Here is a 19575-nt window from a genome sequence, read left to right as displayed (position 1 = left end):
AAGAACAGTGCTGTAACACAGTCACCATACACACTTCTGCTGCAGAGACAAATGGGGCCTCACCTGCTCGGGGCAATCCCCTCACCTGGGATGGGGCCCTCTGGCACAGATTTAATCCATCTCAATCTGAAAAGAAAGTTAGGACAAGAGTCAAACTGTTGCAGGATAACTGATGAGCTCCAGATATGATGAGTCCATCTACAAAACCCATCTAGAGTCCAACTACACCCCACATTACACATTCCAGGTCCCCGGGCCCTCTCCTATTGCAGCTGGCTATGCGGCAGTGCAGAGCAGCCCCGTCCCAAATGCGTGCAGACACCCGTGACACAGGACACACAAGACATGACAAACACCGGGGACACAACAGGAACAGAAATCTCTTAGCAAGGAAAATGGCTGCAAGGACTGAGAGAACGCAAAAGAAGAAGAGTTGAAGATGACGGCGAGCTGATGAGGCTCAGAGAACCCTGGAGGAAGAAGATGCAAACGGAATGATTTATTCCAAAAACTGCAAAGATGGATGCTCGAGAATCCTACAGTCAGAATCCTCTCCCTAACATCACATCCTTACAAGTCCCAGTCTGCTATAATGGATCATTGCACAGCATGGCTGTCCGTACAGCTCAGAACAAGACCTGACAAGACATCTGACTGGATGCTTCTAAAGAGAGATGCATTTCTGATGCCTGTGTGAGCTCCCCAGTCAAAAGTTCTATGGCACGGGTGCCAGGGCGAGGAACACTGAGATCACGGATACTAGGAAAGGTTTCTGAGAGGCCCCTCGCAGGGCTAAGATAAGAGACATGAGATATCCAGACAACACACAATACACAAAAGACAAGTGACACGAGACACACCGGGACTGCTCTGCCCTGCTGCGCACCTCAGCACTGTGATCAAAAGGGAGACTTTGCTTTTATAGGGCCTAAGGGGCAACATCTTGGCTACCCTCATTGCCAGAGCCAACTCAGACCCCCAACTCAGGGAGTCCTGACCAAGCACCCCACGTTCATCTCCTCTGTGGGTCACAGCCCTCTACTTATCTCTCAGACATCTGGGGATGCTGGTCCCTGTCAGGTGTGAAGGAAGGCCACCTCGTCACCTGGGAAGGTCCTGCTGGCACCGGGCTGGGGTCTCTCAGACAGCTGGATTAAAGAGAACCAAACATCAGTGCCTGACCTTGGCACCGCATCGGTCAAAACCCCACCACTCTGCTACTCACAGTGCTCCTAAGAAGGCCCGGCACCTCCTAACCCTGACCCTCTGCATGCACACCTGAAAGAAAGTTAGAACATATGTCAAACACCTCCACAATAACTCACAAGCTTCAAACGCCCTATGTCAATCTAGGAACAGCATCTAGAGCCCAAGTACAGCCCACGCCACAAATTCCAACTCCCCATGGTTTGTCCTACTGAAGCACGCCATGCGGCAGGGCAGAACAGCTCCGGCAAAAATACCTGCAGACACCCGTGACACAGAACGTGACAAACAGGGGGACATGAAACACGACACATCATGCTTGTGGTGAGGGCCTCGAGGGGAAAAGGCAAAAGGGATCCCAAAGACACACCAGGGAACACGACACACACCGGAGCTGTTCTGCACTGCCCGCCTGAAAGCTGCCATCAAAAGCAGAGCCTCTCCCTTCAGCTGTCCTAAGAGGCCCTTGCAGAAGAGATTGCTTTCCCCTCTGCTCATTTGTAAATCTGTCCCAGGGATTCCCAACCTGCTACTCCGCCATCTCCAGGCCGTGGCCCCCGACTTATCTTTTGGATGATCAGTCATGAGAATCCACGCTGCACCTGAAATGAGTCTGCCTTGGAGGGCCTCGTGATGGCCTGTGAGCCTCTCGGTCAGCTGCAATAAAGAAAACCAAACCCAAAGTATGAGTCCAGAGTTATGTGGGCCAAATCCCTGCAAGTCAGCTACTTGCCCTTTCCTGAGCGTGCCTGGCTCCCTCAGGCTCCAGCTTCATCCTGATTCCAAGCCTGTGGCCTTCATTAGGGGTGGCACCTGGGTTAGAGAAAGGCAAAGTTAAATGGCATTCCTGTGAGTGCACTGGATGACCTTGTGTGCTCTAAGACATGGCAATGCCTCTGCTAGGCTTCTGAACAGCCTTGTGTGGGGGGGCCCTCAAATAAACACCCTTACTCACCCTGCTGCCTGCAAACCCCCCGCCAATAACTCCTAACTGGATACCTGCTCACCCTCCCTCTCCCAGTCACAATCCCCAACTCACCTGAAGCCTCAATCTCAAACATCATCCTTGACACTGGGAAGATCCCTCTTGGGACACAATGAATCTGCTGAAAAATTGTTGTGCTTGAGAGCTGAGCAATAACAACCACTTCTCTCCGCTGCTCACCTTGGCTGCTGGTATCCAGATTGACTTCCTAAAAGAAAGACAAAGAACAGTGCTGTAACACAGTCACCATACACACTTCTGCTGCAGAGACAAATGGGGCCTCACCTGCTCGGGGCAATCCCCTCACCTGGGATGGGGCCCTCTGGCACAGATTTAATCCATCTCAATCTGAAAAGAAAGTTAGGACAAGAGTCAAACTGTTGCAGGATAACTGATGAGCTCCAGATATGATGAGTCCATCTACAAAACCCATCTAGAGTCCAACTACACCCCACATTACACATTCCAGGTCCCCGGGCCCTCTCCTATTGCAGCTGGCTATGCGGCAGTGCAGAGCAGCCCCGTCCCAAATGCGTGCAGACACCCGTGACACAGGACACACAAGACATGACAAACACCGGGGACACAACAGGAACAGAAATCTCTTAGCAAGGAAAATGGCTGCAAGGACTGAGAGAACGCAAAAGAAGAAGAGTTGAAGATGACGGCGAGCTGATGAGGCTCAGAGAACCCTGGAGGAAGAAGATGCAAACGGAATGATTTATTCCAAAAACTGCAAAGATGGATGCTCGAGAATCCTACAGTCAGAATCCTCTCCCTAACATCACATCCTTACAAGTCCCAGTCTGCTATAATGGATCATTGCACAGCATGGCTGTCCGTACAGCTCAGAACAAGACCTGACAAGACATCTGACTGGATGCTTCTAAAGAGAGATGCATTTCTGATGCCTGTGTGAGCTCCCCAGTCAAAAGTTCTATGGCACGGGTGCCAGGGCGAGGAACACTGAGATCACGGATACTAGGAAAGGTTTCTGAGAGGCCCCTCGCAGGGCTAAGATAAGAGACATGAGATATCCAGACAACACACAATACACAAAAGACAAGTGACACGAGACACACCGGGACTGCTCTGCCCTGCTGCGCACCTCAGCACTGTGATCAAAAGGGAGACTTTGCTTTTATAGGGCCTAAGGGGCAACATCTTGGCTACCCTCATTGCCAGAGCCAACTCAGACCCCCAACTCAGGGAGTCCTGACCAAGCACCCCACGTTCATCTCCTCTGTGGGTCACAGCCCTCTACTTATCTCTCAGACATCTGGGGATGCTGGTCCCTGTCAGGTGTGAAGGAAGGCCACCTCGTCACCTGGGAAGGTCCTGCTGGCACCGGGCTGGGGTCTCTCAGACAGCTGGATTAAAGAGAACCAAACATCAGTGCCTGACCTTGGCACCGCATCGGTCAAAACCCCACCACTCTGCTACTCACAGTGCTCCTAAGAAGGCCCGGCACCTCCTAACCCTGACCCTCTGCATGCACACCTGAAAGAAAGTTAGAACATATGTCAAACACCTCCACAATAACTCACAAGCTTCAAACGCCCTATGTCAATCTAGGAACAGCATCTAGAGCCCAAGTACAGCCCACGCCACAAATTCCAACTCCCCATGGTTTGTCCTACTGAAGCACGCCATGCGGCAGGGCAGAACAGCTCCGGCAAAAATACCTGCAGACACCCGTGACACAGAACGTGACAAACAGGGGGACATGAAACACGACACATCATGCTTGTGGTGAGGGCCTCGAGGGGAAAAGGCAAAAGGGATCCCAAAGACACACCAGGGAACACGACACACACCGGAGCTGTTCTGCACTGCCCGCCTGAAAGCTGCCATCAAAAGCAGAGCCTCTCTCCCTTCAGCTGTCCTAAGAGGCCCTTGCAGAAGAGATTGCTTTCCCCTCTGCTCATTTGTAAATCTGTCCCAGGGATTCCCAACCTGCTACTCCGCCATCTCCAGGCCGTGGCCCCCGACTTATCTTTTGGATGATCAGTCATGAGAATCCACGCTGCACCTGAAATGAGTCTGCCTTGGAGGGCCTCGTGATGGCCTGTGAGCCTCTCGGTCAGCTGCAATAAAGAAAACCAAACCCAAAGTATGAGTCCAGAGTTATGTGGGCCAAATCCCTGCAAGTCAGCTACTTGCCCTTTCCTGAGCGTGCCTGGCTCCCTCAGGCTCCAGCTTCATCCTGATTCCAAGCCTGTGGCCTTCATTAGGGGTGGCACCTGGGTTAGAGAAAGGCAAAGTTAAATGGCATTCCTGTGAGTGCACTGGATGACCTTGTGTGCTCTAAGACATGGCAATGCCTCTGCTAGGCTTCTGAACAGCCTTGTGTGGGGGGGCCCTCAAATAAACACCCTTACTCACCCTGCTGCCTGCAAACCCCCCGCCAATAACTCCTAACTGGATACCTGCTCACCCTCCCTCTCCCAGTCACAATCCCCAACTCACCTGAAGCCTCAATCTCAAACATCATCCTTGACACTGGGAAGATCCCTCTTGGGACACAATGAATCTGCTGAAAAATTGTTGTGCTTGAGAGCTGAGCAATAACAACCACTTCTCTCCGCTGCTCACCTTGGCTGCTGGTATCCAGATTGACTTCCTAAAAGAAAGACAAAGAACAGTGCTGTAACACAGTCACCATACACACTTCTGCAGAGACAAATGGGGCCTCACCTGCTCGGGGCAACCCCCTCAACGGGATGGGGCCCTCTGGCACAGATTTAATCCATCTCAATCTGAAAAAAAAAAATAGGACAAGAGTCAAACTGTTGCAGGATAACTGAGGGGCTCCATATATCCTGTGTCCATCTACAAATCCCATCTAGAGTCCAACTACACACCACATTACACATTCCAGGTCCCCGGGCCCTCTCCTATTGCAGCTGGCTATGCGGCAGGGCAGAGCAGCTCCGGCACATACGTGTGCTGACACCCGTGACACAGAACAGACAGGACAGGACAGGACAGACAACAGGGACACAACAGGAACAAAAATCTCTTGGCAAGGAAAATGGCTGCAAGGACTGAGAGAATGCAAAAGGAGATGACTGAGTTCAAACTGACAGTCAGATGATGAGGCTCAGAGAACCCTGAAGGAAGAAGATGCTAACTGAAGGATTTATTCCAAGAACAGCAAAGATCGATGCCCAGGAATCCTATGGTCAGAAGCCTCTGCCTGCCCTCACATTCTTTCAAGTCCTAATCCACCAAAATGGATCCAGGTGGGGCATGGCTGTCCCTACAGCTCAGAACAAGACCTGACAAGACATCTGACTGGATGCTTCCAAAGAGAGAACTTCTGACTGGAGAGCTCAGACAGGTGTCAGAATCGCATCTATGGCCTGGGTGCCAGGCCTAGGAATGCAGAGATCACAGATGCCAACAATGATGCCTGGGTGTCTGACAGGCCCCCCAAAGGCTAACGTAAAAGAAACAGGATACACAAACAACACACAATGCACAATAGACAAGTGACATGAGACACACCGGGACTGCTCTGCCCTGCACACCTCAGCACTGGGATCAAAAGTGAGACGTGGCTTTTATGGGGCCTAAGGGGCCACTTCATGGACACCCCCCAACTCCAAATTGGACTCAAAAACCCCTCCCAGTAATTCCCAAACCAGCACCATGCCTTCATCCCCTCTGTGGGTCACAGCCCTCTTATCTCTCAGACATCTGGAGATGCTGGTCCCTGTCAGGTGCAAAGAAAGGCCACCTCGTCAGCTGGGAAGGTCCTACTGGCACCGGGGCTGGGGTCTCTCAGACAGCTAGATTAAAGAGAACCAAACATCAATGCCTGACCTTGGCACCGCATCGGCCAAAACCCCACCACTCTGCTACTCACCACGCTCCTAAGAAGGCCCGGCACCTCCTAACCCTGACCCTCTGCCACACCTGGAATGCATCTGCACCTGAAAGAAAGTTAGAACATATGTCAAACACCACCAGGGTAAATCACAAGCTGCAAACACCTTATGTCAATCTAGGAACAGCATCTAGAGCCCAAGTACAGACCACATTACAAATTCCAACTCCCCAGGCTTGTCCTACTGCAGCAGGCCATGCGGCAGGGCAGAACAGCTCCGGCACAAATGTGTGCACACACCCGTGAAACAGAACGTGACAAACAGGGGGACATGAAACACGACACATCATGCTTGTGCTGAGGGGTTTGAGGGGAAAAGGCAAAAGGGACCCCAAAGACACACTAGCGAACACAGCACACCGGACAACACGACAAACACCGGAGCTGTTCTGCACTGCCTGCCTGAAAGCTCCCATCAAAAGTAGAGCCTCTCCCTTTAGCTGTCCTAAGAGGCCTTTGGAGAAGAATGCTTTTCCCTTTGCTAATTTCTAAATCTGCCCCAAGAACTCCCAACCCACTATTCTCTCATCTCCAGGCCGTGGCCCTCAACTTATCTTTTGGATGATCGGTGATGGGAATCCACGCTGCACCTGAAATGAGTCTGCCTCGGAGGGCTCTGGGATGGCCTATGAGCCTCTCGGTCAGCTGCAATAAAGAAAACCAAAACCAAAGTGTGAGTCCAGAGTTACGTGGGCCAAATCCCACCAAGGCAGCTACTTGCCCTTTCCTGAGCGTGCCTGGCTCCCTCAGGCTCCAGCTTCATCCTGATTCCAAGGCTGTGGCCTTCATTAGGGGTGGCACCTGGGTAAGAGAAAGGCAAAGTTAAATGGCATTGCTGTGAGTGCAGTGGATGACCTTGTGTGCTGCAAGACATGGCAATGCCTCTGCTAGGCTTCTGAACAGCCTTGTGGGGGGGGGCGCTCAAATAAACAAATAAACACCCTTTCTCACCCTGCTGCCTGCAAACCCCCTCCCAAGAACTCCTAACTGGATACCTGATCACCCTCCCTCTCCCAGTCACAATCCTCAACTCGCCTGAAGCCTCAATCTCAAACATCATCCTTGACACTGGGAAGATCTCTCTTGCAACACGATGAATCTACTGAAAAATTGTTGTGCTTGAGAGCTGAGCAATAACAACCACTTCTCTCCACTGCTCACCTTGACTGACGTCCTAAAAAGAAAGACAAAGAACAGTGCTGTAACACAGTCACCATACACACTTCTGCTGCAGAGACAAATGGGGCCTCACCTGCTCGGGGCAATCCCCTCACCCGGGACGGGGCCCTCTGGCACAGATTTAATCCATCTCAATCTGAAGAAAAAATTAGGACAAGAGTCAAACAGTTGCAGGATAACTGAGGAGCTCCAGATATCCTGTGTCCATCTACAAATCCCACCTAGAGTCCAACTACACCCCACATTACACATTCCAAGTCCCTGGGACTTCTCCTATCGCACCAGGCTGTGTGGCAGGGCAGAGCAGCTCCGGCACATACGTGTGCTGACACCCGTGACACAGGACAGACAGGACAGGACAGGACAGGACAAACACTGGGGACACAACAGGAACAGAAATCTCTTAGCAAGGAAAATGGCTGCAAGGACTGAGAGAACGCAAAAGAAGAAGAGTTGAAGCTGACGGTCAGCTGATGAGGCTCAGAGAACCCTGGAGGAAGAAGATGCAAACGGAATGATTTATTCCAAAAACTGCAAAGATGGTGGCTCGGGAATCCTACAGTCAGAATCCTCTCCCTAACCTCACATCCTTACAAGTCCTAGTCTGCTATAATGGATCATTGCACAGCATGGCTGTCCGTACAGCTCAGAACAAGACATGACAAGACATCTGACTGGACGCTTCTAAAGAGAGATGCATTTCTGATACCTGTGTGAGCTCCCCAGTCAAAAGTTCTATGGCACGGGTGCCAGGGCGAGGAACACTGAGATCACGGATGCTAGGAAAGGTTTCTGAGAGGCTCCTCACAGGGCTAAGATAAGAGACATGAGATATCCAGACAACACACAATACACAAAAGACAAGTGACACGAGACACACCGGGACTGCTCTGCCCTGCTGCGCACCTCAGCACTGTGATCAAAAGGGAGATGTTGCTTTTATGGGGCCTAAGGGCCACATCTTGGCTACCCTCATTGCCAGAGCCAACTCAGACCCCCACCTCAGGGAGTCCTGACCCAGCACCCCACGTTCATCTCCTCTGTGGGTCACAGCCCTCTACTTATCTCTCAGACATCAGGGGATGCCAGTCTGTGTCAGGTGCAAAGAAAGGCCACCTCGTCACCTGGGAAGGTCCTGCTGGCACCGGGCTGGGGTCTCTCAGACAGCTGGATTAAAGAGAACCAAACATCAGTGCCTGACCTTGGCACCGCATCGGTCAAAACCCCACCACTCTGCTACTCACAGTGCTCCTAAGAAGGCCCGGCACCTCCTAACCCTGACCCTCTGCCACACATGGAATGCATCTGCACCTGAAAGAAAGTTAGAACATATGTCAAACAACACCAGGATAACTCAAAAGCTGCGAACACCTTATGTCAATCTAGGAAGAGCAGCTAGAGCCCAAGTACAGCCCACGCCACAAATTCCAACTCCCCATGGTTTGTCCTACTGAAGCACGCCATGCAGCAGGGCAGAACAGCTCCGGCACAAATACCTGCAGACACCCGTGACACAGAACGTGACAAACAGGGGGACGTGAAACACGACACATCATGCTTGTGGTGGGGGCCTCGAGGGAAGAGGGCAAAAGGGACCCCAAAGACACACTAGGGAACACGGCACACCGGACAACACGACGCACACCGGAGCTGTTCTGCACTGCCCGCCTGAAAGCTGCCATCAAAAGTAGAGCCTCTCCCTTTAGCTGTCCTAAGAGGCACTTGGAGAAGAATGCTTTTCCCTTTGCTAATTTCTAAATCTGCCCCAAGAACTCCCAACCCACTATTCTCTCATCTCCAGGCCGGGGCCCTCAACTTATCTTTTGGATGATCGGCGATGTGGAACCACTTTGCACCTGAAATGCGTCTGCCTCGGAGGGCCTCGTGAGCGCCTATGAGCCTCTTGGTCAGCTACAATAAAGAAAACCAAAACCAAAGTGTGAGTCCAGAGTTATGTGGGCCAAATCCCTGCAAGTCAGCTACTTGCCCTTTCCTGAGTGTGCCTGGCTCCCTCAGGCTCCAGCTTCATCCTGATTCCAAGGCTGTGGCCTTCATTAGGGTTGGTACCTGGGTAAGAGAAAGGCAAAGTTAAATGGCATTGCTGTGAGTGCAGTGGATGACCTTGTGTGCTGCAAGACATGGGAATGCCTCTGCTAGGCTTCTGAACAGCCTTGTGTGGGAGGGCCCTCAAATAAACAAATAAACACCCTTTCTCACCCTGCTGCCTGCAAACCCCCTCCCAAGAACTCCTAACTGGATACCTGATCACCCTCCCTCTCCCAGTCACAATCCTGAATCACCTGAAGCCTCAATCTCAAACATCATCCTTGACACTGGGCAGATCTCTCTTGCGACACGATGAATCTGCTGAAAAATTGTTGTGCTTGAGAGCTGAGCAATAACAACCACTTCTCTCCGCTGCTCACCTTGGCTGCTGGTATCCAGATTGACTTCCTAAAAAGAAAGACAAAGAACAGTGCTGTAACACAGTCACCATACACACTTCTGCTGCAGAGACACACGGGGCCTCACCTGCTCGGGGCAATCCCCTCACCCGGGATGGGGCCCTCTGGCACAGATTTAATCCATCTCAACCTGAGGAAAAAATTAGGACAAGAGTCAAACAGTTGCAGGATAACTGAGGAGCTCCAGATATCCTGTGTCCATCTACAAATCCCACCTAGAGTCCAACTACACCCCACATTACACATTGCAAGTCCCTGGGACTTCTCCTATCGCACCAGGCTGTGCGGCAGGGCAGAGCAGCTCCGGCACATACGTGTGCTGACACCCGTGACACAGGACAGACAGGACAGGACAGGACAGACAACGGGGACACAACAGGAACAAAAATCTCTTGGCAAGGAAAATGGCTGCAAGGACTGAGAGAATGCAAAAGGAGATGACTGAGTTCAAACTGACAGTCAGATGATGAGGCTCAGAGAACCCTGAAGGAAGAAGATGCTAACTGAAGGATTTATTCCAAGAACAGCAAAGATCGATGCCCAGGAATCCTATGGTCAGAATCCTCTGCCTGCCCTCACATTCTTACAAGTCCTAATCCACCATAATGGATCCAGGTGGGGCATAGCTGTCCAGACAGCTCAGAACAAGACCTGACAAGACACCTGACTGGATGCTTCCAAAGAGAGAAGAGAGTCTGATGCCTGTCTGAGCTCCCCAGTCAAAAGTTCTATGGCCTGGGTGCCAGGCCAAGGAATGCAGAGATCACAGATGCTAACAATGATGCCAAGGTTTCTGACAGGCCCCCCTAAGGTAAAAGACATGGGATACACAAACAACACATAATGCACAACAGACAAAGGACACGAGACACACCGGGACTGCTCTGCCCTGCACACCTCAGCACTGTGATCAAAAGTGAGACGTGGCTGTTATGGGGCCTAAGGGGCCACTTCATGAACACCCCCTACCTCCAAATTGGACTCAAAAACCCCTCCCAGTAGTTCCCAAACCAGCACCATGCCTTCATCCCCTCTGTGGGTCACAGCCCTCTACTTATCTCTCAGACATCAGGGGATGTCAGTCTGTGTCAGGTGCATAGAAAGGCCACCTCGTCACCTGGGAAGGTCCTGCTGGCACTGGGCTGGTGTCTCTCAGGTGTCAGCTACAATAAAGAAAACCAAAACCAAAGTGTGAGTCCAGAGTTATGTGGGCCAAATCCCACCAAGGCAGCTACTTGCTTTTTCCTGAGTATGCCTGGCTGCCTCAGGCTCCAGCTTCATCCTGATTCCAAGGCTGTGGCCTTCATTAGGGGTGGCAGCTGGGTAAGAGAAAGGCAAAGTTAAATGGCATTGCTGTGAGTGCAGTGGCTGATCTTGTGTGCTGTATGGGAATGCCTCTGCTAGGCTTCTGAACAGCCTTGTGTGGGAGGGCCCTCAAATAAACAAATAAACACCCTTTCTCACCCTGCTGCCTGCAAACCTCCCCCCTTCCACAATAACTCCTAACTGGATACCTGATCACCCTCCCTCTCCCAGTCACAATCCTCAACTCATCAGAAGCCTGAGTCTCAAACATCATCTTGGACACTGGGCAGATCCCTCTGAAGACATGATGAATCTGCTGAGAATTTGTTGTGCTTGACACAGCTTGGAATTTCAGGGAGTCTCACTCCTCAATTTAACAAAAAAAAAAAACAAAAAAAACAGAGCAAAACCAAAAATTACAAAGGCACTTTACCACCCCTAAACACAAAACCCAAAATCACAAACCTAAACATTCCCTGTGTTCTATGCTGTTTTCTTCACAGAATCTTCCAAGCCTCTGTGCTTCAGATGCCCAGAAACACTTGCTGAAAACAAGCTGAGATGAGCTGAAAGAGCCTCTTCCCTAAAATGAGGAGAGCTCTTGCCCCAGCACATCCCAGAGAGGGTATGAAGCTCCTCAGCCACGGCTGGGGTTAATAACCCCTGATTGTGCCCCGCCTCTCGTTCCCATGGCACCCAGGAAAAGGGAGGGGGCAATCCCACCAAGCCCTCAGAGCAGCTGCAGCTGTTTGGCTCCTCTGACTCACATTCAAGGGCAGTAAAGGGCTTGTCATAGAAGAAAGTTCTTCAGAAGAATAGCAGTACTTTCTTTTTTGCAACAACTACCTGGAGCAGAAGAACAGAAAACTGGCAAGATATAAAACTTTGTGGTAAGGTTACATAGCTGGATAAATTGGGTAATTGAGTAATTTGCTGTTACCTTACATAATTATTCTGTGTTTAACAAAAGCCATCTAATAAATTCACACCCAAAACTCCAGCAGCCCAGCTGGCCCTACCAAATCTCTATGTTTATGCATACAGTAAACAAAACCAAAATCCCAGTAATACCTATCAGAAGTCTGTGAAAGAAATCTATTTAAATTGATCCTACCTCAAATACAAAACAACCGATGCAAAGTTAGCTTCACTCAAAAAACAATTTACACAGAGCTAATAACACCAAGAAATAAAACAACACACCATATACCAGCAAAGAATATAATAGTGAAGAAAAAAGAAACCACTTTTTTTTTTTTTTAATTTAAACTAACTTCTTTTATTAGCTAGAACAAAAGCTTCCCAAATTCCTTACAACTTCTGAGTTTCCATCCAAGCAAAAAGCAAAATTCGTGCACTTGTGCGTTCGATGCTCCTGTCAGATTCTCTGTTTCTCTCCACATCTTCTTACACTTTCAGTCTTCACGCTGTGCTGCCGTGATGAGTTTGACGGAAGAATTGGTAAACGTTAGGAGAGGATTTCCCTGCCTCCCTCCCCAAAGCTGGTTTCCTTAGTGCATTTCACTCAATCCCAAGCCGGCAATGATGCACGCTCACCTCAAGGCTCACAGCTGCTCGGCTAAACTCGGCTGTAATCGGCTAAACTCGGCCACTGTCATCTGCATTCGGCCAGACTCGACCCTTCGGCACAGCTCGGCTCGCTTCGGCCGAACTCGGAGCCGCTCAGTGCGCTCGGCGCGGCTCGGCTCGCTTCGGCCGAACTCGGAGCCGCTCTCTGCGCTCGGGCCACCTCGGCTCGCTTCGGCCGAACTCGGTACCGCTCTGTGCGCTCGGCGCGGCCCGGCTCGCTTCGGCCCAACTCGGAGCCGCTCTCTGCGCTCGGCGCGCCTCGGCTCGCCTCGCTTCGGCCGAACTCGGAGCCTCTCCGTGCGCTCGGTGCGGCTCGGCTCGCTTCGGCCGAACTCGGAGCCGCTCTCCGCGCTCGGCGCGGCTCGGCTCGCTTCGGCCGAACTCGGAGCCTCTCCGTGCGCTCGGTGCGGCTCGGCTCGCTTCGGCCGAACTCGGAGCCGCTCTCTGCGCTCGGCGCGGCTCGGCTCGCTTCGGCCGAACTCGGAGCCGCTCTCTGCGCTCGGCGCGGCCCGGCTCGCTTCGGCCCAACTCGGAGCCGCTCTCTGCGCGTTCGGCTGAGCTCGGCTCCCTGAGGGCGGGCAAGCGGCGGCGCCTCGCGTTAAACTCGCCCGGCTCGGGGCTCTCCTGCTGCCGCGTCCCGCGGGCGGCCCGGCCATCGCACGGACACGATCGGGAGCGCGGCGTGGCACAGGAGCTCATTGGGCTGTGACCGCACTCGCGCTAATTAGCGCTCACGAGAGCAGCGGGCTCGGTTCGGCTGAGCTCGGCTCGGTTCAGGCAGCCTCGCAAGCCTGGCCTCGGTTCGCTCGAGGCCGTCAGGTTCGGCCGGTCTCGCCTTGGTTCGGCTGAGCTCGTTCCATTCGGCCGAAGGAGGCGTTGTTCGCTCGTGTTTTTATAAATATCTTTCTATATTGACTGTATAATTCTATATTTAGTTTTATACTTCTATAATACTTCCATTATTCCAAATAAAAACCCCGTCTCTAACCAAATATATAAAAAAACCCCTTCTTTTAAAGGATATTGAAATATTTTTTATTTATACTTTGTATAATTATACATTCATATTTTAATTTATCGTTTCTTTGGATGTATTACATTAATTATGATATATATATACAATTTTAAAATAGATTTAAATTAGTATTTAAATTATGTATAATATCTACTGCTACAACTAATTTTTTCTTATATTTTTAATTTTTATATTTATCTGTATGTATTTATTATATATTTCTAAACTTAGATTTCTACCTTTATATTATTTGTATTTATAATTTTTACAATCAAAACCCTGCCTATTGACCAATAAAGAAAACCTGCTTTATTTAAGTATTTTAAAAATATTTTCATGTTTATAATTTTCATATTTATAATTTGTTCAATATTAGATGAGAACACACCTGCTCCTGCACCGCAGTGGGGCTCCCTCTCCTGGGGACCTTGGGGTGCCCCAACGGCATCAGAGCCCAGAGTCTTCACCCCCTTCTCCTCTGTTTAGAAAGTACACTGGAACTTTTTTCTGGAAACAAAGACATTACCTAAATCCTCTCCCCGTGTCCTAGACAGATGGATATTCAGTTATTAGTTGGCTGGGCAGCAGTTTCTTAAATAGAATGATAATCAAGATGTGAACATTTCAGCTACAAGCAAATAGGCAAATCTGAACAAGGTACTGGTGGGCGACCACTGAAGTTATTTTGAAGGAATTTTTTAAACAATAAAATACTGATACCACAAAAATAAAGCAAAAAGCTAACTACTGGCTAAGAATGAAGGAAAAATTAACTTTTGACAGCAACAACATTCCAACCACACAGGCTTTTTCCCAATGTCATACCTTATAACTACCTCTCTTGGGAATTCTCATCACGTATCCCAAAAGGAATAAATACCTCAGAGCGTCCTAAAGCAAAAAGTAGCACACATGAGCTCCTCACACTCCCGGGAGGCCGGCACAGCGTGCACTGAGTCTGCAACAAATTCTGCTCACTGAGGGTCTGCAAACAAAGGTTCAACTGATGAACTGAACTGATTTTAAAGGGAGGTTTTCTAAGCACAGAAGCACAACAAAGAACAAGCAAAAACAATTCTTAAAAACAACCTGCAAGTTTTGTTTAGCATATATGCAACTGATTTCCACCCTGTGGCTTCTCACTTTGATTTGTCTGTAGGTTCAGGAAGATGACAATGCACACACTGCCTTCCCTGAGCCCCCCACAGCAGCTGAGCGCTGCTCCGTGTGCTCAGATCATCAGGAACTGGATTGCACGTGCCCGGATGGACTGGAACTGCTCTGCTGCAGATTCAGGAGACGATGGCAGAGAGGGGCTGGCCGAGGCGTCGTCCCAATTCCATTTCTGTGTGACAAGAAGCGGTTTGTTCCCAACGGGTGCAACAATCCCCAGCTCGCTTCCATGGTGAGTACCGATGGCACACAAATGGCAGCCTGAGGAAATCGTATTCTGGGCTCTAAGTGCTTGGGACGGGGTCTGATTTTTTGTTTTGCATCTGGATGATGATTAGTACGACAGGGCCCTGATTGATGACATGGCAGCACAGAATTAAAAACTCCTCGACAGGATTACATCGACTTCTAGGAAAAGACAAAAGCCTAGGACCCTTCTGAAATCTATTTTTAATGCGAAGCACACGGATTGTCACTATGCTGCGCCTTCCAGCTTTTCAAAGCAGCTTACTTCTGAAGACCAGAAAACATTTATTTCTACAGAAACAATGGGCAACCCCCAGGCTAATCTCAGCACTACTGTTTAATAGGGGATCTGCCAGCATGCCAGTCCAGCTTCAAGTGTGCTTTATTTCAGTCTAACATCCCCTCAAAATTCTTCTCACATCTCCCAACACTGACATCTTATTTTCCCCTAAAGCTTCTCATCATTAGCAATTTCCAAGTAACATGGTATTTTTACAACATTCAAAAATGTCATGCTGGACTGTGCTAGAGAGTAATTTGCATATATAAGCTTAGCAAAGTTTGAATTGACTTGTCCAGAGAAAAAACCTACAAGTGAACACCTACACCTGCCTACAAAGAGCTAACAAGCCCCTGGCAGCTGCCAGCATCAAAGCACAGCGGATGTTTCTAATACAGGGTAAGGATAACAATATCACCTTCTGTTCTCTCCAGCTTCTTTTCCCTGCAGTCATATTTTGCTGCTTATGATTTTTTTAGTCTCTGTATCTTCTTGGACAGCACCGAGCCCGACGACGAGGATATGAGAGTCTTTCCCTGTCGGACGGAGAGAACCAGGAAAACAGTTAAAATAAGAACAGGGCAGTTTGAAATTCATACTTGCAACGAGAAGCAGCGCCTAACAAACAGAACAAAAGTAAACAAAGCATGGTACCTCCCTGGGGACAGAAGACTTATAAACTCTCCAGAATTTACAATTCTAGCGACCATCCCCTTCAGGACAGCAGCCAAGTGTCCCATGGGGTGGTGCTGCACCAAAGAACCATCTGAGAGGTTCCAAAGAGTGAAATGCACAATATTTTGCAAAGACAAAAAATCTTGCAAAATAACAAAAATACAATAGATGTAAACTACAGGGTAAGAGTACAAGTGTTCACTTTAAGAGCTGGAACCATCCAGGTGAGCACCTGATAAATGGATCCTCACAGGAGTTTGAACCCTTCAGGACACAGAAGGGTTTTCCCCAGAAACTTCACAGACTGAGTTTTGATAGAAGTACACTTGCCAGACCCTCAGAAACGTCACCCATTCTCCAGGTGTCTGGAGAGAACTGCAAATGGCTCTCACGTAGTTTGAGCTAGTTGTGTAAGGTCTCAGGGTGAATTTCACCAGATGCAACCAAACTGGGCAACTCCCAGTGGGACAGAAGGAACACAAAGCTTGGGTAAGCAGAGCTGCAGCAAATACTGAGGAAACAAACATAACAGCGTAAAAAATAATAAACCATCCTTTTTTTTCCCTCTTGCTTTTGTTTTTTTCTTATTCAGATCAGCACAGCAATTAAAGAGAACGTGAAAAACTCACCATTACTGAACATTTCATCATCTGTAAGCTGAGCATCCTTAGCATAGAGGACTCCAAAGTTAAAATTCACCGATCCCTGGGAAATAAAACCAAATATCGTATGGTAAACAATCAAACAGCAGTCAAAAAAATTTGTTTCCTCTAAGGACTATCTGGTATGTATGTATCTTTGCATTACACATTAGAACATACACTTTATACCATCTCCTAATAGGTAATAATTTACCTTTGAACTTTGTTAGTATAGCATGAATTTTTAACTTAAACTGGTGATCTATTATTATTAAGTTGGTGCTTAAAGTTATTTCTGCTGTCACGTTCAAAAAAACATGAATTTTTTTTACTGGAATGAGCAATTGATTTCAAAGTCATCAAAAGCCCACCAAAACACAAAGCTGGGTTCACTGGACGGGTCTGTGAGCTAGAAGTAGTTAGGCTTGTACTTCCCTCTTGCTCTTCCAGAACCAATAAATCCTGTCAACAAAACCAGGATCTTTAGCCCGCTGCTGTGAAAGATTCTACAAGGATGATGGTTTGATTTGTGTTTAGAAGTTTTGATTTGAAATGGCCAGTCCAATGGATAAAGACAGTTTAGGTAGTATTACATTGCTATTATTATTTTTACTATTACTACTGCTATTGTTATCATCTGCTACTGGAAGAAACAAACCAGTAGTACCTATACTTAATTACTTTTATTTCCAGGAAATAATAAAGAAAAAGAACCAAACCAAAAAAAGTCACTTCCTACCTTTTATATCAAGGGATGAAAAATTTCTCTTGGGCTCTTCTCCAATTTATCAAGACTCATAGCAATGAAAGGCAAACAAAACAGCGCTTTATAGAAGGCCAAGTGCACGTTTCAAGGCTGAACCACCAACTGATTGCAGTGACAGCAGTTACAACATGAATCCTTCCTAGAGCCTCTGTGAAATGGAATGTTCTGTGGAACTGCCGTTTCTTTCCCAAAATACTAACTTCCAACACTTCCTAAACGTATTTTGTATTTTAAAACCACAGAAGTTAGTGAGACTCTGTGCGGAGATCAGGTTTAAATTTATTTCCTTCCAAAGCACAGAGCTCTGTTCCATCACCCTTCCCTTTGGCTCTACACTGAATTATGGTGAGCATTTGAGGACTGCTCAATAATCGATTCTATTTCTCTCTTTTTCTAGTTCTCTCTATTCCTAAATCATTCAAGACAAGTCAAATGAAAAATGACAAGTTCAGCATCAGAGTCACACTTTTTCCCTTTGTCTGCTCAAGAACAGGCTCTAAATCCACTTATTGCTGCCTTCAACGATTCAGACTTGCAAAACCATTCTTACATGTTTTACAGCTTTATCATACAACCCACAGAACGCAAGCTCTGAATTACAGGAAAAGGTACACAGGCAAATATCTAAAGGGATCACTTATTTGTAAATACATACCTTGATAGAGAGCGCACTGAGAACCTTTCTGTGGGACTCTAAGGGACGCATGCTTTCTGAGCACCCTGTAAACAAGAAAAGCTACGATATATTACAGGACATCCCCACTTTTTCTACATATTCAAATAGAATTTTTAATAAAAACAGTTCAGTTACAAAAGAAGGAAGAAAACCAAGCTAATTTTACTCAGCTGTATTTACTGCCGATTTAGAGAAAAATGCCGGGCCGCGTCGGCCGTTGCGTCACACGCCGCGCCGGCAGCAGGGCCTGCCGGGAGTTGGAGTCTCGGGCTGACAGCCACTCACGTGCCGCGTCAGCCGCTGCGTCACACGCCGCGCCGGCAACAGGGCCTGCCGGGAGTTGGAGTCTCGGGCTGACAGCCACGGCTCCGTCCCCCGCCACCGGGAGCTGCAGTCCCTCCTGGGCATCAAACGGGTCCTTCGCCCCAGGGCGGGGAAGGACCTGAGGCAGCACCGCTCCTCCCGGATGCCCTCTCTTTTTTCCTCCAACTCTTTTTACTTTTTTCACTCTGTTTTTTTTTTCACCACTTCCCTTCCCCCTTGCTCTCCTGCTTCCTTTCATTTCCTTTCCTTTCCTTTCCTTCCCTTCCCTTTGCCTTTCTTCTATTTCTGATCTTGGTTTACTTTTCCACCTTCAGAATAAAAAAGCAGCAGTAGAAACTTTCAGGCTACCCGGGAGTAAAAATAAAACTCCAAAACGAAAATGCTTTAAAGAAAACGATTTATTCCCTGGGAGCCTGAAATTTTCTACTGCTGCATGTGACACAGAGCTTTTATTCCTTCTTATAGATAGTTGATATTTTATATATATTTATAGTTTATGTTGATGCATTATATTAATAACTACATATAATATGCACCTTATTCAAAAAATATACGGGAATTATTTTTTAAATTATTTACCATATCTACTGCTACAACTTATTTTTCCTTATATTTCTAATTTTTATATAAATCTTTAATGTGTTTATGATATATTTCTATACTTATATTTCTACCTTTATATTATTTGTATTTGTAATTTTTACACTAAAACCCCTGCTTTGGCAAAGAAAAAACAAAACCATCCATTATTTTAAACTACCTAAATTTTTTTTATATTTATATTTATCATAATATACAACAAATGATAGATATAAGTAGATAGATATATCACACCCGCATTTATATCTATTTTATATCCATTTCCTATACTATTTTTCATAAAATATATGCAGTATTACGTGTATTATATATTGTATCAATTTATGTTATTTTACATTTACAATTTATTATTAATTTTTTATAGATCTGCATATAGTTGCAATACACTTATATATTTGTATTTTTGCTTGGCTTGTATTTACATTTATATTCTCTATTCATATATCTATAAACATACACAATACTCTATTAAAATTAGAGTAACTTATTGTAACATATAATGACTTATGTTACATGTTAAATTTTAAAAATTGACCGAATATATAAAAATAAAATTG

At 47.6% G+C, this 19575-nt stretch overlaps 2 long non-coding RNA genes across 2 annotated transcripts in view; both read right to left on the bottom strand.

The window, feature by feature from the left end:
* Window positions 1–18292, bottom strand: part of LOC134433508 (uncharacterized) — an 81483-nt gene extending 63191 nt beyond the window's left edge. Inside the window, exon 1 of the long non-coding RNA XR_010031584.1 lies at window positions 18074–18292. This is a non-coding gene — a long non-coding RNA (uncharacterized LOC134433508). The remainder of the gene's footprint in view (window positions 1–18073) is intronic.
* LOC134433510 (uncharacterized) lies at window positions 13799–18056 on the bottom strand. Its single transcript, XR_010031585.1, has 3 exons — window positions 17392–18056; window positions 15755–16716; window positions 13799–15071 (listed from the first exon to the last, which is right to left on the bottom strand). It is a non-coding gene; the product is annotated as an uncharacterized LOC134433510 (long non-coding RNA).
* Window positions 18293–19575: the final 1283 nt, after the last annotated feature.

The sequence above is a fragment of the Melospiza melodia genome, unplaced genomic scaffold (genome assembly GCF_035770615.1).
Source record: "Melospiza melodia melodia isolate bMelMel2 unplaced genomic scaffold, bMelMel2.pri scaffold_181, whole genome shotgun sequence".
Taxonomy (NCBI): domain Eukaryota; kingdom Metazoa; phylum Chordata; class Aves; order Passeriformes; family Passerellidae; genus Melospiza; species Melospiza melodia.
This window is presented reverse-complemented; position numbering and strand designations above follow the sequence as displayed.